The following is a 14,600-nucleotide window of genomic DNA, read 5'->3' as shown; positions in this document are numbered from 1 at the left end:
CTGTTTCCTGACACCAAAGGGAGGCAGACTGGAAGATGAGTTGCTGCTGGGGTTGACGCGGGTGGGGGTGGGGGTGGGGGGTTCAGATTGATGTGTGCTATTACAGTGTTCCTACCGTGCTATGAGGCCATTAAAGCGGGTTCAGTAGGGCCAGGCGTGTCTATAGTGTAGACACACTATAATAGTATTATCTTTACTTAGACACTCCACGGAGGTTGGAATGTACAAGGGAAAGATCCGAGGGTCAGGTAGGCCGAGCAAGCATGAACAGAATCTCTCATATTATGTGAGTGTTTCATTATTGATTAAACATACATTTTTCATCTGTGTTATATCATGTTTTATGTATTGTCTCTATTTTGATCTGTCTTAAAGGGCTGTGATTCTACAGATTATGTATAATTAAATCGATAGTGCTGAATAATGCTGAAGTCATTAACAATTAGGCTATATAGCCCGACGTTGTGGCCCTTTAAGGAACATGGGAAAATAGACTGCCACGTTTGATTGACAGATCATCTAGACGTAGTGTTCCCTGAGCAGTTAAGGGTGTTGGTTATGTTGTTATCTGTCAGGATGTGAAGATGCTGTTAGTCATGTCATATGTGTGCTTCCTTTGTGTTAAGAGAACAGGCCTACTAACGGACAGTAGATGTGTTGGTCATAGGATCCCAACCCGCCCTAAGGCCCAGGCTGTTCTGAGAGGTGGGGGTGGAGGTGGAATCTCATGTCTCAACTCTCAACTCTCTGTGTACTGTTTACCCTGTTGACTTCATATTGACACAACTGTGTGTGTGCCAAGTTTATAGTTTCCTCATGTTTAGGGGTAGAACAGCTCCAATCCTTGAAGAACTGTTTGTGTTGTGGCTTGGGGTGGTCCAGTGATCTAGCACTGCGGTCTTCAGTGCACACATATGCCCATGTCGGCATGCGTTCGAATCCGGCCCATGCCCTCTCCTCCTTACTTTCCTCCAGGTCGCCCCACCGCCCCCCCCCCCCCCCCCCCGGCCCTTGTCACTCCCCTCCCCCACTCTCAGTCCCGTCCACTGTTACCCCCAGTTCCATCCACTGTTGCCCCCCAGTTCAAGCAATTCCCAGCCAGTCTAGTGTTGAATTTAAATAACGATTTCACCAAAACCTCCCAGTCTCTACAGTTCGAGACGAGGCCACCACACGTTGTTCAATTTCATTGTTTATGATCCGTTCAAATTCTTAACAATAACTAAACGATCATCGATTAATCATTAACAACTCGTGTGCGTGGGTTTCTAGATTTCTTTGCACCTGTTAATCCACCAACAGATTAATAAACCATTGAGAGATGTGGCGATGGTAGCACTGGAGAGGGTCTGGTTCTGAACCAGAAGTATCTAGTAGAAGTGAGAACTGTCTGACACTACTAGAGTCTCCACTCTCTCAGAGGAGGAGCTGTCTTCTCAAACATGGCAGGCTCATATAGCCTGAGGACTAACTGAACAGGCTCAATTCAACCATGTTTCCTCATCCTGGTTGTGTTGCCTTTGTGTGGACACTCAACTAATGAGAGGGCCGGTCCTGTCTTTCAGCATGGTGCTGTAGAGCTGGTCAGGCATCAGATCAGAGGCTGTGGGGTTGGGGCCTGGGTCTGGTGGTTGTGTTCCATAGGGACATGGACACCTGTTGTTCAGGTAGGCCAGATGGCCACTTTGGACTGATGAAGTGTGTGTTGTTGAACGCTGCCCCCTCACCTATAGACCATTTATTGAGTCATGACTTTTTATGAGTCGAGACCAAATTAATTTCCTGTCAGGTGCAGTCCAACTGTTAACATCACTTTCACTTTTTCACGTTGTAATTAATTCATAGTAGTAAGTTCTACTCAGATTGTCCTGCTCAGATTGTTCTGGTGTCTGTGTCCAAATATGACCACGCGCGATTTCTCTAGGATTCTTCCAGGCCTATGATTGTCGTGTATTTTTGGTCGCTGCAGTGCTGAGGTTATCAAGAGTGGTGGAAGAACCAAGGCTTACTACATACAGCATTGCTCCATTTTTCCAGTTCTTCTAACAATAGCTGCCACTGACTGTTTTAACTGGCCAGTGCTGACACGGCAACTCTGGAACTCTCAGTGCGGCACCCGCACCAATGCCGGATCAAGGCCTTCCACCCAGGAGGGGGACCATACCGTCTGGTGGTGCCGGGCCGGCCTGTGTCATCATAACCATGCCAGCTAGTCTATGTATGTGTGCCGACTGACTGACGTCACACCACGGTGGAGGTGCTGACTAGGCCTCATCTATTTATCTATCTATCTCACCTAGTGTGTCGTGTGTGTGTGTGTGTGTGTGTGTGTGTAATCCACATGTTAGTAGCAGGCCTACAGATTCTGGTTTAGTTGGTTGTTGTTGTATAACCTGTTGTACAGTAGCACCACAGTGGTCTTGTCTTGTGAGGTACGTAACGTTACCCTGTAGGATCCCCCTCTATAGTTCTGGGGGTAGACGACTCAGTCAGTACGTGTGTCTGCTGGTTTCGTTTTTTTTTTTTTATTATGGTCGCTTCCTGCCACAGGCCATTTCCAAGAAATGTAACCTGATATGACTGCGCGTGTGGAGTCCAAGCTATTATGTGGGCATGGGTATCTAGTTTTGGGGGATTTGTGATGGACGTTTTGAAGCAATTTAGTTGAAATGGGAGATTATCACTTTGGAAGTAGTCGGTGCAGCAGCTCAGGTGTCCCTTTTCAATAATAAACAACGTGTTTGAGGTTTGAACTGGTCGGTTTAGGGACGGGAAGGGAACCGAGAACCAGTTCAAGTTGTTTGATGCTTTGGAACCATATGCCTCCGAGGTTATCGATCCCGGCATGTTTTGCACATCAAAGTTGCTCACAGTTGCTCCTTGCAAAAACTCATGCAACAACAAGGAGTCATGGTGGAGTCTAGGAAGAAACGGTCCAAAGCGTGGCTTCATTTCACAAAGATAAATGATAAAATTGCTACTTGTAAAAAGTGACAATTTCAAATACTGGTTGAAACACCGGCAATATGTTAAAACATGTTTTGCCGCAACATGGGCTAAAATTAGCATGCAGGAATGCCATGTTCTACTCATGAGTGCCACTGCTTCCCAAGTGACTAACACGTTCGTTACTGAGGGTAAACATCCTATGCTAATAATATTAGTGCCACACAGGCAGGTTTAGCAGATTTTTCTTTTGACTAAGAAACCCTAACTGCAGACGAATTCTGTACAAATATTCTCCCACTTCATCCTGTTGCCCCTGTTGTCAGATCTGGCCCCAAACATACTTGTGTGTTCAGGCGTCCTCAACCCCATCTGAGAGGGTGTTCTCCACAGCTGGAGACACCGTTAGCCCAGAGAGATCTAGGATCCTCCCAGAGAAAGCAAATTTTTCTGCAGAAGAATTGTTGAGTTTATCAGTTTTATATTTGTTTTCAACGTTATATACCGTTAAGAAAAGGACCATTAAGGTGTTTATTTTCCATTATTATTATATATATATATATATATATATATTTTAATGTTATGTTCAGATAGTATCCACTGTGCTCAGAGACTCGAGATAATAAAACAGCTGCGTTGACACTGAACCTGCGTTGGCCTACTTTTTTTCCGCACAGAAAATTGACCAGGAAGCGATAAGGGAATCGATAAAGAATCGGACCAAAAAGCAGAATCGATAAATGGCATTGGTATCAATAACATCTTATCAATTCCCATCCCTAATTAGGACGCTCACCCTAAGTAGTGATTGGTTAGATTCCAATGTGTTGTTGTGGTTGGTCTCTCTCTGGTCTCATCTTGACCTTTCTTCTAGCCTCTAGCTATGATTTCATGCTATGACATGGTTCGTTTTCCAACTCTACATGATGAAAGCCTAAAGTGTTGATTTAAAGATGAGCTCGTCATATAGACCCATACACGAGTCATTGAATTATTGAGTCAGTGGGTGTACTGTACTCGGCACCCTTCATTCACCCTGACAACCACGTCCTTGTGGAGTTCTGGAGAATCTGGGTCCAGCTATGGAGAATCTGCTGCTCATATGAATGATTACAAACCTAACGTAGCCTCTGGTTGGATTAATTTATTCATGAACACATGATCTTCTATATAGCCTTGCACTGGTCTACATGGGTAATGTTGCCCAGTTGTGGATGTGCGATCGTTCAAAGGTACATATCTACCTGCTAGTGTTTTAGGCCTAATGTTAATTGTGACGTATGAATTAATGTGTTCATGCCCGTAGCCATGTCCTAATGTAGAGCTGCTTGTTACGGCTCGATCGCCCCCAGTCGTGACTGCCAACACTAACATGAAGTAACTCTGTTCCTTCTCTCAGAGACTGGGATTGCGTGTGTCTCTGTGTCTGTGTGTGTGTGTGTGTGTGTGTGTGTGTGTGAGAGAGTGAGCGAGCGAGAGAGAAGGGGGGGTGGGGGGGGGATACCGAGCTTGGTGTTAGTGAGAGTCTGTTCTGTGCGTGCGTGTGTGTGTGTGTGTGTCTCTCAGCATTCCTTTGTGCTGGGGTGAAGGGGTGGGGGTGGGGTGAGGGGGGGGACTGGCCGCACTTCCTGGGCCTTGCTTTGCTGTGCTATCGTCGTCGTCATCGTCGTCATGTTGCTATGGGGGGAATCCAGGTGGAGCCTCAGTCGGTCTGGCAGACTAAGGGTTAAAGGCTTCCATTTTGTTAGGTAACACGCTAATGGCCTGATCAGTCAGTGGCGTTAAAATGGCAGGGCTTAACCCTTGGTGTTCAGGTCTGAACCAGTAGGGGCACCCTCTCTCTGCCTCAGGGTTGCTAGAGCCAATAGGAGAGAAGGAGAAGGAGAGAGAGGGAGAGAGAGAGGGAGAGAGAGAGAGAGAGGGAGGAAGGACGCGGAAGAGGAAGAGCATTTGTCAGTGTACAGTAGACCTATGGGCCAGGCCAGTAGGCACTCTCCCCTCCCCCTCCCCCACCAGTCAGCTGTGTGTGTGTATGTGTGTGGTCGGTCGTGCCTGTGTGTGTCTCTCTCTCTCTCTCTCTCTCTTTAGTCTCCAAACACTCAGCTTGGGGAAACCAGATTAAGTAGTATTTGTTTCCCAAAGATAAGACACACAACACACACACACACACATGCACACTGTTGTTTTTCGTCATTGATATGTGTTAGAGATGACATCATCATTACCAATGTGAAATAGCTGTTGACGACCGTGTATGCGTAGCGTCATATCTTCTACGATCCACATCCTGCGTCAGAGTGTTTCATGAAGGAAGGAAGAGAAGAAGGGTATGCCAAGAGGGCACTCGCTTCATAGGAACTGGACTCAAGGTGTTTTTGGGCAATCCTATGTTATGTTGGTGGCCCCTTCTCTGACTCAACCCAATTCGGTTGTTATGTCGTGACGTGTTTCCGGGTCCAACGTCCAACGTTGGCTTTTCGAGAGAGAGCGCCTCAAATATAAAATTCATTATATTTGTATAGCGCTTTTCCGAGGCTCAAAGACGCTGACAAATATGGGAAAAACGGGAAAGCGCTGTGTCCCTTGTTGTATGAATAGATCCCAGTCTAAAAAACGATTGAACTGTCATTCTACCGCTGTAGTACTCTGGTGCGGGGAATTTCTGGTTTGGACCCGGAAATTGCTAAACGTCACGTTTGACGTCAGACTTAACAACCCAATAGACACAGTTTAAAAAGCCTGTGTGCTTTTAAATGGCTCGTAATATGTTCGCTTGCTAACCCCTAGTTCCTAGGGGAGGAGGTCATTATATCAAACGTAGGCCTCCGATAGATTCTACCTAAGGAAATGAAGCATTGCAATTGATTGATCTTTCCCCCCCCGAAGTACACTGCCCAGGAAAAGTACGGTAAAACGAGCACACAGAAAATGTCATCCCAGGTGGTCGTGTGTTTCCCATTTGATCCCTTGTTTTGTCATGTGGAAACCGACAGCGTTGTGTTAGCCCCGGCTCTACCGGCTACACGGCAGACCACAGGACTCCCAGAGGAGGAGTTACTGAACTAAATAGTCCTATGCCCCCCTAATGTAGTCCAAACGGATTTGTGGAGTAATACAATCGGCTTTCAAAATGCTAAATCACAGATCACACACACACACACACACACCACAAGTGGAAGGCAACAGTACCTCACACACACTTACACACACTAACCGTCAGTTGGCAAAGTGAATTATGTGGTTTTTTTATGTGCTGTTGCCTCCCACTGCTGGAGGTGATCTAAGTGGGGATTGCTATGCAGTAAAATACGTCCGGATATAAGCCTACGATCAGAGGTGGTGTGGTTTTATTCATCTGAATTTCATTTGGGCATGTGGAAAGAATGCTGGCCTGGTCCTTCTCTTCCTCCTCCCCACTCCGTTCTAGTGCTGTCCCAAACGACTATTTTTCTAACGATTAATCTAGCGATTATTTTATCGATTATTCGATTAGTCTAACGACTAATTTATCGATAAGTCTAACGATAATTTTTGTACTGTAAAAAAATAAAAAAATAACTATTTGTCTCCACCTCACTGCTATGTTTAGCCAACTTGAATGCCAACATGGCCATTTAGAAGTCTGTCCATCACCACAACACATAGCTAGCTAACGTTACTCTCGCTGCTATGTTATGATTAGCTAAATTGATGCTAACGTAGCATGCGAGCTACGAGCTAGATAACGTACAGTAGGTGCTCGCACCACAATGACAATAGGCTACCGTAGCTAGTCAGCTACATAGCTAACGTTACTAACACCAGAAGACAAGACATACGAACTGTGGTGAGCTACATTGCTTGTGTAACATTAGCTAGTAGCTATCCATTTTTCACTCATACACTTAATTGTCTCGCCTGGTAAAATAAAGGTAAAAAAAAAAAAACACAAAAAAAAAACGCCATTTTGTTTATTTGCGACTAACCGACGCATATTACGCTAACCGACGTATTGACGTAGTCGATGACGTCGACGACGTCGAATAATCGTAACAGCCCTACTCCGTTCACTTCTTTCTTTCTCTCTTCTCTCCCATCTCTCTCCTCTTTCCATTCTTCCCTCCCTCTCCCTTTCTTTCTCCTCCTCCTCCTCCTCTCCATCCTCCCTTTCTCTCTTCTTCCTTTCTTGCTCCTCCTCTGTCCATTAGGGATGGACGGTTTCCAATTATTGAAACCGAAAAACCGTCAGAGAGTAAAACCGGGGTTTTCCGGTTAACCGAAAAAAAAAAAAAAAAGTAATTGTAAAGTAAAAGTAAAAAAAAAAAAAAAGAGCGCCAATTTCAAATAATTGAGCCCTACTGCTACAATACACTCATGTCGAACACCATTAAAACACCGTAAGCACAGTCGCAACACAGCGTCTTCATTGAATGAACTGCTTTCTCAATATCTTGGTTCTTAGACAAAGTTTCAGCTGCTGCTCAATGTATTTAAATATTTGAATATTGCTCAATAATCACTGAAATATTAGACTTAGAATTATGCAGTGAACACACTTAAAGCTTTTCATAAAAACCACATGCCGCGAGACTGACTCGTCCTGAACTGTCGTAAGTCAATCAACAAAGAATGCCCCATCAAAATAAAAGTGCCCATGGTAGAGCTGTCAAAATAGAGCTTTCAAAATAAATGTACTAATACAGATAGAGATAAATACAGAACTACCTTTGCGTCACTAAGTGACCGCGTATCTTCTGAGACATGCGTTCTGTCATCACTTTCAGTAGCGCCTTCACACACAGTGGCGCTGTGCACAAACACTCTTGATCCGTATAGCTCTTGTTTTATTATATTGTGGTTTAGTAAATACTGCACTTGGAGTTACATTCAATGCATGATTTGTGCTATAGAACATAAATAAAGTTTGATTGATTGATTGATATCAAATCAAATCACATTTTATTTCTATAGCGCATTTCTCACAAAAGTGACCCAATGCGCTTTACAGAGAGCAGCGAAAATGATCTTATTAAATGTAAGCGAGTAATTGTAAAAAACCTTTCCTATCTACCAATAACTGAAGGCAACTATCTTTCCCATAGAGTGATTCGTTACCCTTAAATATAATCCCAATTAGATATTAATCCTCAGTTATTCTTCACAACTGACCAAACCTCTCACTCATTGCGCGGCAGATTCAGACTGTATCATTGTTATTTTCACACACGACAAACATGTTCCAGTTTTATTCTTATTCTATTTTATTCTTAAAAAAAAACAAAAAAAAAACGGTTTCAGACGGTTTTGATAAAAAACCGTTTCTAGTTTTATAAACCCCGGTTTTCGGTTTAACCGAAAAACCGTCCATCCCTACTGTCCATTCTCTCCCCTCTTCATCCCCCCCTCCCTCTCAGCAGCCTCTCTATTCTTTTCTCTCCAGCCACCCCCCCCCCCTTCTCCTTTTCTCTCACCTCTCTCTCCAGCCCTTCTATCTTTCTCTCTGTCTAAGATCCTTCTGCCCGGAGGTCTTATTTTTCAGCAGGAGAGGAGTTGCATGGAGGAGTCCTCAATAACATCCTGGGGGAACACAGACCAGTAATCTCCCACTCTCCTCCTCCTCCTCCTCCTCCTCCTCCTCCTTCTCTTTGGTGTAATAGAGATGTGTGTACAATTGTATAGTGTATCTTCTAGGCCTAGATGGGGCTGCCTGGCACAGTCATGGTGTCGTGAAGTTCGACATGCCTAGAGTTGTACTTGATTTGTCTGAAACGGGGAAGATTTGATATCGTTCGCACCTCACGGCTACACGACTCCGCCGAATTCGTGAGCTGAGACGGTGACGAGACGCTAACGCTGGGAGGGTGTTTCCGTATCGTTTTCGGAGTCGTGTGGTCGGCGATTGGGTGCGGTTTTTCAATAACGATGACGCGGACACCCACACATGTATTGTGGTTTCCTTAATACTGTTCAGCACTTGGTTACATTCAATGCATGACTTGTGCTATATAGGCTAAATAAGATTATGAAAGCGGCAAATAACAAGTGTGCAAAGGTCTAGGCATTAGGCACGTAAACATCCATATGCTGTATAAATAAAGTGATTGATTGATGTATGTGCGCATTGCGTGCGTCCCAACCATTCAGCGCAAGTCTTGTGCTATAAATAGGCTACACTGGATAAACCAGTTCTGTGATATTATTTATCGTCTTAGAAACATCTTAGCAAGAGGCACTTATCACAATTATCATAATGTTTATTATGCATCAGCTCTGTTTATACAAGCTAAATTTACACAGATGTAAATAGTCTAATACACTCAAATAGCACTTTATTAGGAACACTACTAATACTGGGTAGGGCCTCTCTTTGCTCTCAAAACAGCCTCAATTCTTTGTGGCATTGATTCGACAAGATGTTTGAAACATTCCTTTGAGAAGTAATGTGCAGTAATCTTAAGTAATGTTTCAGGTGCACTTTCAAGCTGTGAATCTCCCGTTCTACCACATCCCAAAAGTGAACTATTGGATTCAGATCCGGTGACTGGGAAGGCCACTGAAGAAAGTTAAACTAAAACCAGTTAGAGACGACTTTTGCTTTGTGACATGGTGCATTATCATGCTGGAAGTAGCCATTAGAGGAAGGGTACATTGTGGCCATGAAGGGATGGACATGGTCAGCAACAATACTCAAAAAGGCTGTGGTAACTCAAGAGACGATTTATTGGAATTAACAGGCCCAAAGTGTGCCAAGAAAACATTCCCCACACCATTACACCACCTGAATGAACGAGAAGGTGTACAGGTGTACATGTGTTCCTAATAAAGTGCTCAGTGAGTGTATGTGAGCGTAGCGTACTGTCCTCAACCATTGTCATTAGCTACGAACCCCCGAGAGGGGGTTTGCATTTCAAATGTAATAGCTTAATGCGTGTCATTACACGCCCCTTATTTATGACCAATTAGAGCTCGATGCTCTTAATACAATTTGCTGCCACTTACGTTACAACAACCGTGGCTAACCGACAGAGCAGCAACACACTTAATAAACGTGATTCTGTGCTGAGTGTCAATACTGGGACACTGACATTGGTTATCACCCCAACCCCCACATCGAGGCAGAGACCGCCACCGCCGTAAACAGGGATGAAATGTGATGTGATGTGGTGCTGCTAACCTGAAATGGATACTTGAGTGGGACCCGCTCTTTCCTTTATCAACATTCCCCTTTAGGAGGTGTTGATTTGATTGATTGGATAGGTTGGCTACTTAAATACCGCCATGGATTCAGTGATTTGAGATCTACATTTCATTTAAATTTTTGGGCATTTAGCAGACGCCTTATTCCAAAGCGACTTACAATCAATACATTTGAATACTAAGCAAGTGAATCATCAATCCACCAGTCCGTCGTAGCAGGAAGAGTAATCCAGCTCAGGCCCGGGGCCGTTGATAGAAGGAAAAACCTTCTTCTTTCACCTTCTTCTGAACCAATTTTTCTTTTTTTTCTTTTTTATATAGACACTGGAGAAACAGAGAAACAGTACAAGGGGGTCAATAGAAGCTTTTAGGGACACAGTAGAGGGTACACTAGTTGGTTCCTCTGCCTACATGAGGCAGAAAGAAAGAGCCTTGTCTGATCACACTCCTTGTATGGGCTTTAGATTCTATTAGTTCTACCCCCCCCCCACCTACCCCCCTTCCTGGTTCCTGCTATCAGCTCCTGGGCTGTGTTCAGAGCTGTCTCTCCATGACAGCTTTTGGCTGTTATTCTGATATCAATCCCTCTCAGGTGTCCCTTTGAATGGCAGAGGTTGGATAGGCTCCTAGTTGGTGTAATGACAGGTTGGATAGGCTCCTAGTTGGTTTACTGACAGAGGTTGGATAGGCTCCTAGTTGGTGTAATAGCAGAGGTTGGATAGGCTCCTAGTTGGTTTAATGGCGGAGGTTGGATAGGCTCCTAGTTGGTTTAATGGCAGAAGTTGGATAGGCTCCTAGTTGGTTTACTGACAGAGGTTGGATAGGCTCCTAGTTGGTGTAATGGCAGAGGTTGGATAGGCTCCTAGTTGGTGTAATGGCAGAGGATGGATAGGCTCCTAGTTGGTTTAATGGCAGAGGTTGGATAGGCTCCTAGTTGGTTTAATGGCAGAGGTTGGATAGGCTCCTAGTTGGTGTAATAGCAGAGGTTGGATAGGCTCCTAGTTGGTGTAATAGCAGAGGTTGGATAGGCTCCTAGTTGGTTTAATGACAGGTTGGATAGGCTCCTAGTTGGTTTAATGGCAGGTTGGATAGGCTCCTAGTTGGTTTAATGGCAGAGGTTGGATAGGCTCCTAGTTGGTGTAATGGCAGAGTTTGGATAGGCTCCTAGTTGGTGTAATGGCAGAGGTTGGATAGGCTCCTAGTTGGTTTAATAGCAGAGGTTGGATAGGCTCCTAGTTGGTTTAATGGCAGAGGTTGGATAGGCTCCTAGTTGGTGTAATAGCAGAGGTTGGATAGGCTCCTAGTTGGTGTAATAGCAGAGGTTGGATAGGCTCCTAGTTGGTTTAATGACAGGTTGGATAGGCTCCTAGTTGGTTTAATGGCAGAGGTTGGATAGGCTCCTAGTTGGTGTAATAGCAGAGGTTGGATAGGCTCCTAGTTGGTGTAATAGCAGAGGTTGGATAGGCTCCTAGTTGGTTTAATGACAGGTTGGATAGGCTCCTAGTTGGTTTAATGGCAGAGGTTGGATAGGCTCCTAGTTGGTTTAATAGCAGAGGTTGGATAGGCTCCTAGTTGGTTTAATGGCAGAGGTTGGATAGGCTCCTAGTTGGTTTAATGGCAGAGGTTGGATAGGCTCCTAGTTGGTTTAATGAGGTTGGATAGGCTCCTAGTTGGTTTAATGAGGTTGGATAGGCTCCTAGTTGGTTTAATGGCAGAGGATGGATAGGCTCCTAGTTGGTTTAATGGCAGTGTTTGGATAGGCTCCTAGTTGGTTTAATGGCAGAGGATGGATAGGCTCCTAGTTGGTTAATGAGGTTGGATAGGCTCCTAGTTGGTTTAATGGCAGAGGATGGATAGGCTCCTAGTTGGTTTACTGACACAGGTTGGATAGGCTCCTAGTTGGTTTACTGACAGAGGTTGGATAGGCTCCTAGTTGGTTTACTGACAGAGGTTGGATAGGCTCCTAGTTGGTTTAATGACACAGGTTGGATAGGCTCCTAGTTGGTTTAATGACACAGGTTGGATAGGCTCCTAGTTGGTTAATGAGGTTGGATAGGCTCCTAGTTGGTTTAATGAGGTTGGATAGGCTCCTAGTTGGTTTAATGACACAGGTTGGATAGGCTCCTAGTTGGTTTAATGGCAGGTTGGATAGGCTCCTAGTTGGTTTAATGGCAGAGGTTGGATAGGCTCCTAGTTGGTGTAATGGCAGAGTTTGGATAGGCTCCTAGTTGGTGTAATGGCAGAGGTTGGATAGGCTCCTAGTTGGTTTAATAGCAGAGGTTGGATAGGCTCCTAGTTGGTTTAATAGCAGAGGTTGGATAGGCTCCTAGTTGGTTTAATGGCAGGTTGGATAGGCTCCTAGTTGGTTTAATAGCAGAGGTTGGATAGGCTCCTAGTTGGTTTAATGAGGTTGGATAGGCTCCTAGTTGGTTTAATGGCAGAGGATGGATAGGCTCCTAGTTGGTTTAATGAGGTTGGATAGGCTCCTAGTTGGTTTAATGGCAGAAGATGGATAGGCTCCTAGTTGGTTTAATGGCAGAGGATGGATAGGCTCCTAGTTGGTTTACTGACAGAGGTTGGATAGGCTCCTAGTTGGTTTAATGGCAGAGGTTGGATAGGCTCCTAGTTGGTTTAATGAGGTTGGATAGGCTCCTAGTTGGTTTAATGAGGTTGGATAGGCTCCTAGTTGGTTTAATGAGGTTGGATAGGCTCCTAGTTGGTTTACTGACAGAGGTTGGATAGGCTCCTAGTTGGTTTAATGGCAGAGGTTGGATAGGCTCCTAGTTGGTTTAATGACAGGTTGGATAGGCTCCTAGTTGGTTTAATGGCAGAGGTTGGATAGGCTCCTAGTTGGTTTAATGACAGGTTGGATAGGCTCCTAGTTCGTTTAATGACAGAGGTTGGATAGGCTCCTAGTTGGTTTAATGACACAGGTTGGATAGGCTCCTAGTTGGTTTAATGACAGAGGTTGGATAGGCTCCTAGTTGGTTTAATGGCAGAGGTTGGATAGGCTCCTAGTTGGTTTAATGGCAGAGATTGGATAGGCTCCTAGTTGGTTTAATGGCAGAGATTGGATAGGCTCCTAGTTGGTTCAGAGGTTGGATAGGCTCCTTAGTTCGTTGCTATTTGGCCCTTGCGGTTTTCAGAACATGCCTTTTCTCCTCTGTCATTGATTCCTGTCCAATTTGCTGAGTCAGATGTTGCCTCCGAACCAACGTCAACATCCAAGGACTGCCTTTGCCACGTAGACATTTCATGGTGAATACAATAGCCAATGGGTTTCAGTGAGTGGAAGGAAGGCTGTGTGTTGGAGATGTGTGTCGATGTAATAATGGAGGATCGACACATGCATGTCTGGCTTGCGTGTATGCATGCATGCACGCACACACATACACACTCACACACACACACACCAAGGTTATATTTGTCTCCCTTTTGTTGCTTAGCAGCGGGGCATACAGCACATTGAATGTTGCATCTTCATGATGCCATCCATCTCCTATGAGATATTACTAACCATGCGCCTAGAGACACACACACACACACACACACACACACACGCACACACACACACACACACACACACACACACACACACCCCCGTGCTCCAAACAAGAATAGATCCCCCGGAGATGACTCCTGGACGTCATCAGCCTGGAAACTGCGGCAGCCATTTCGGGTCCTGAGATTCACATGTACACCAGGAGCAGCGTTACACACTGACACTGCACCGCCGTGCCCCCCAGGCCACGCAGCCATTTTGGGGCCAGATGGCCCTGGCTGGCTGCGTAGCCTACGGGAACACACTTAGCAGCCGCCACCACCACCAGTCTCTTACATACAGTAGGACTGCCTGAGTGAGCTATTAGGGGTGTAATAGTGAAGAGCTGTATGCAGTACACTGTGACTGCACGCATGCTGCTCTGTCCCCAGCCCACCCCACCACCCCGCCACAGATAGATGGTCTTTGTGCTCAGGGATAGGGACAACAGGGGCACATCTGTCCTTGTTATGCAGCAAAGCCCGAGCTGGCTCTCTCTCTCTCTCCCTCCCGCCCCTCCACTACTGTAGTGCTTCCCCTATGACTTGCTTTGTTGCTTGTAAACCTACAATGTTCACACGCCCAGCCAGCGTCCTCCTTCTAAAGCGAGCCACCCAAGACCATGAAGGTTCACCTCCCCGGGAAACTATTTTAAGGAAGCACTGCGCTAAGCTTCTCACGAGCAGATGTGGAGGGTGACAGTGAGGGGGACGTCCAGGAGCGCCGGGGGCAACGTAATGCAGATACTCGATCTGAGGAGAAAAACGCTGAGAGGAGCGTTTTGCAGTTGTTCCGCTGGTTCTCCTTGGGGTTGAGGAAGGGCCTAATGGTTTTGAGGCTTTGCAGAGGTTTGAATCTCCGACCTGAGAGGCGGTTTACTCAAACGTCTGCGTGACAACTACTACCGAGGGTTGGGCCTGGAAGGAGGGGGGGGGCG

The sequence above is a fragment of the Nansenia antarctica genome, assembly GCF_963989245.1.
Source record: "Nansenia antarctica genome assembly, chromosome: 7".
NCBI classification, from domain to species: domain Eukaryota; kingdom Metazoa; phylum Chordata; class Actinopteri; order Argentiniformes; family Microstomatidae; genus Nansenia; species Nansenia antarctica.
Note: the sequence above shows the minus strand (reverse complement) of the source record.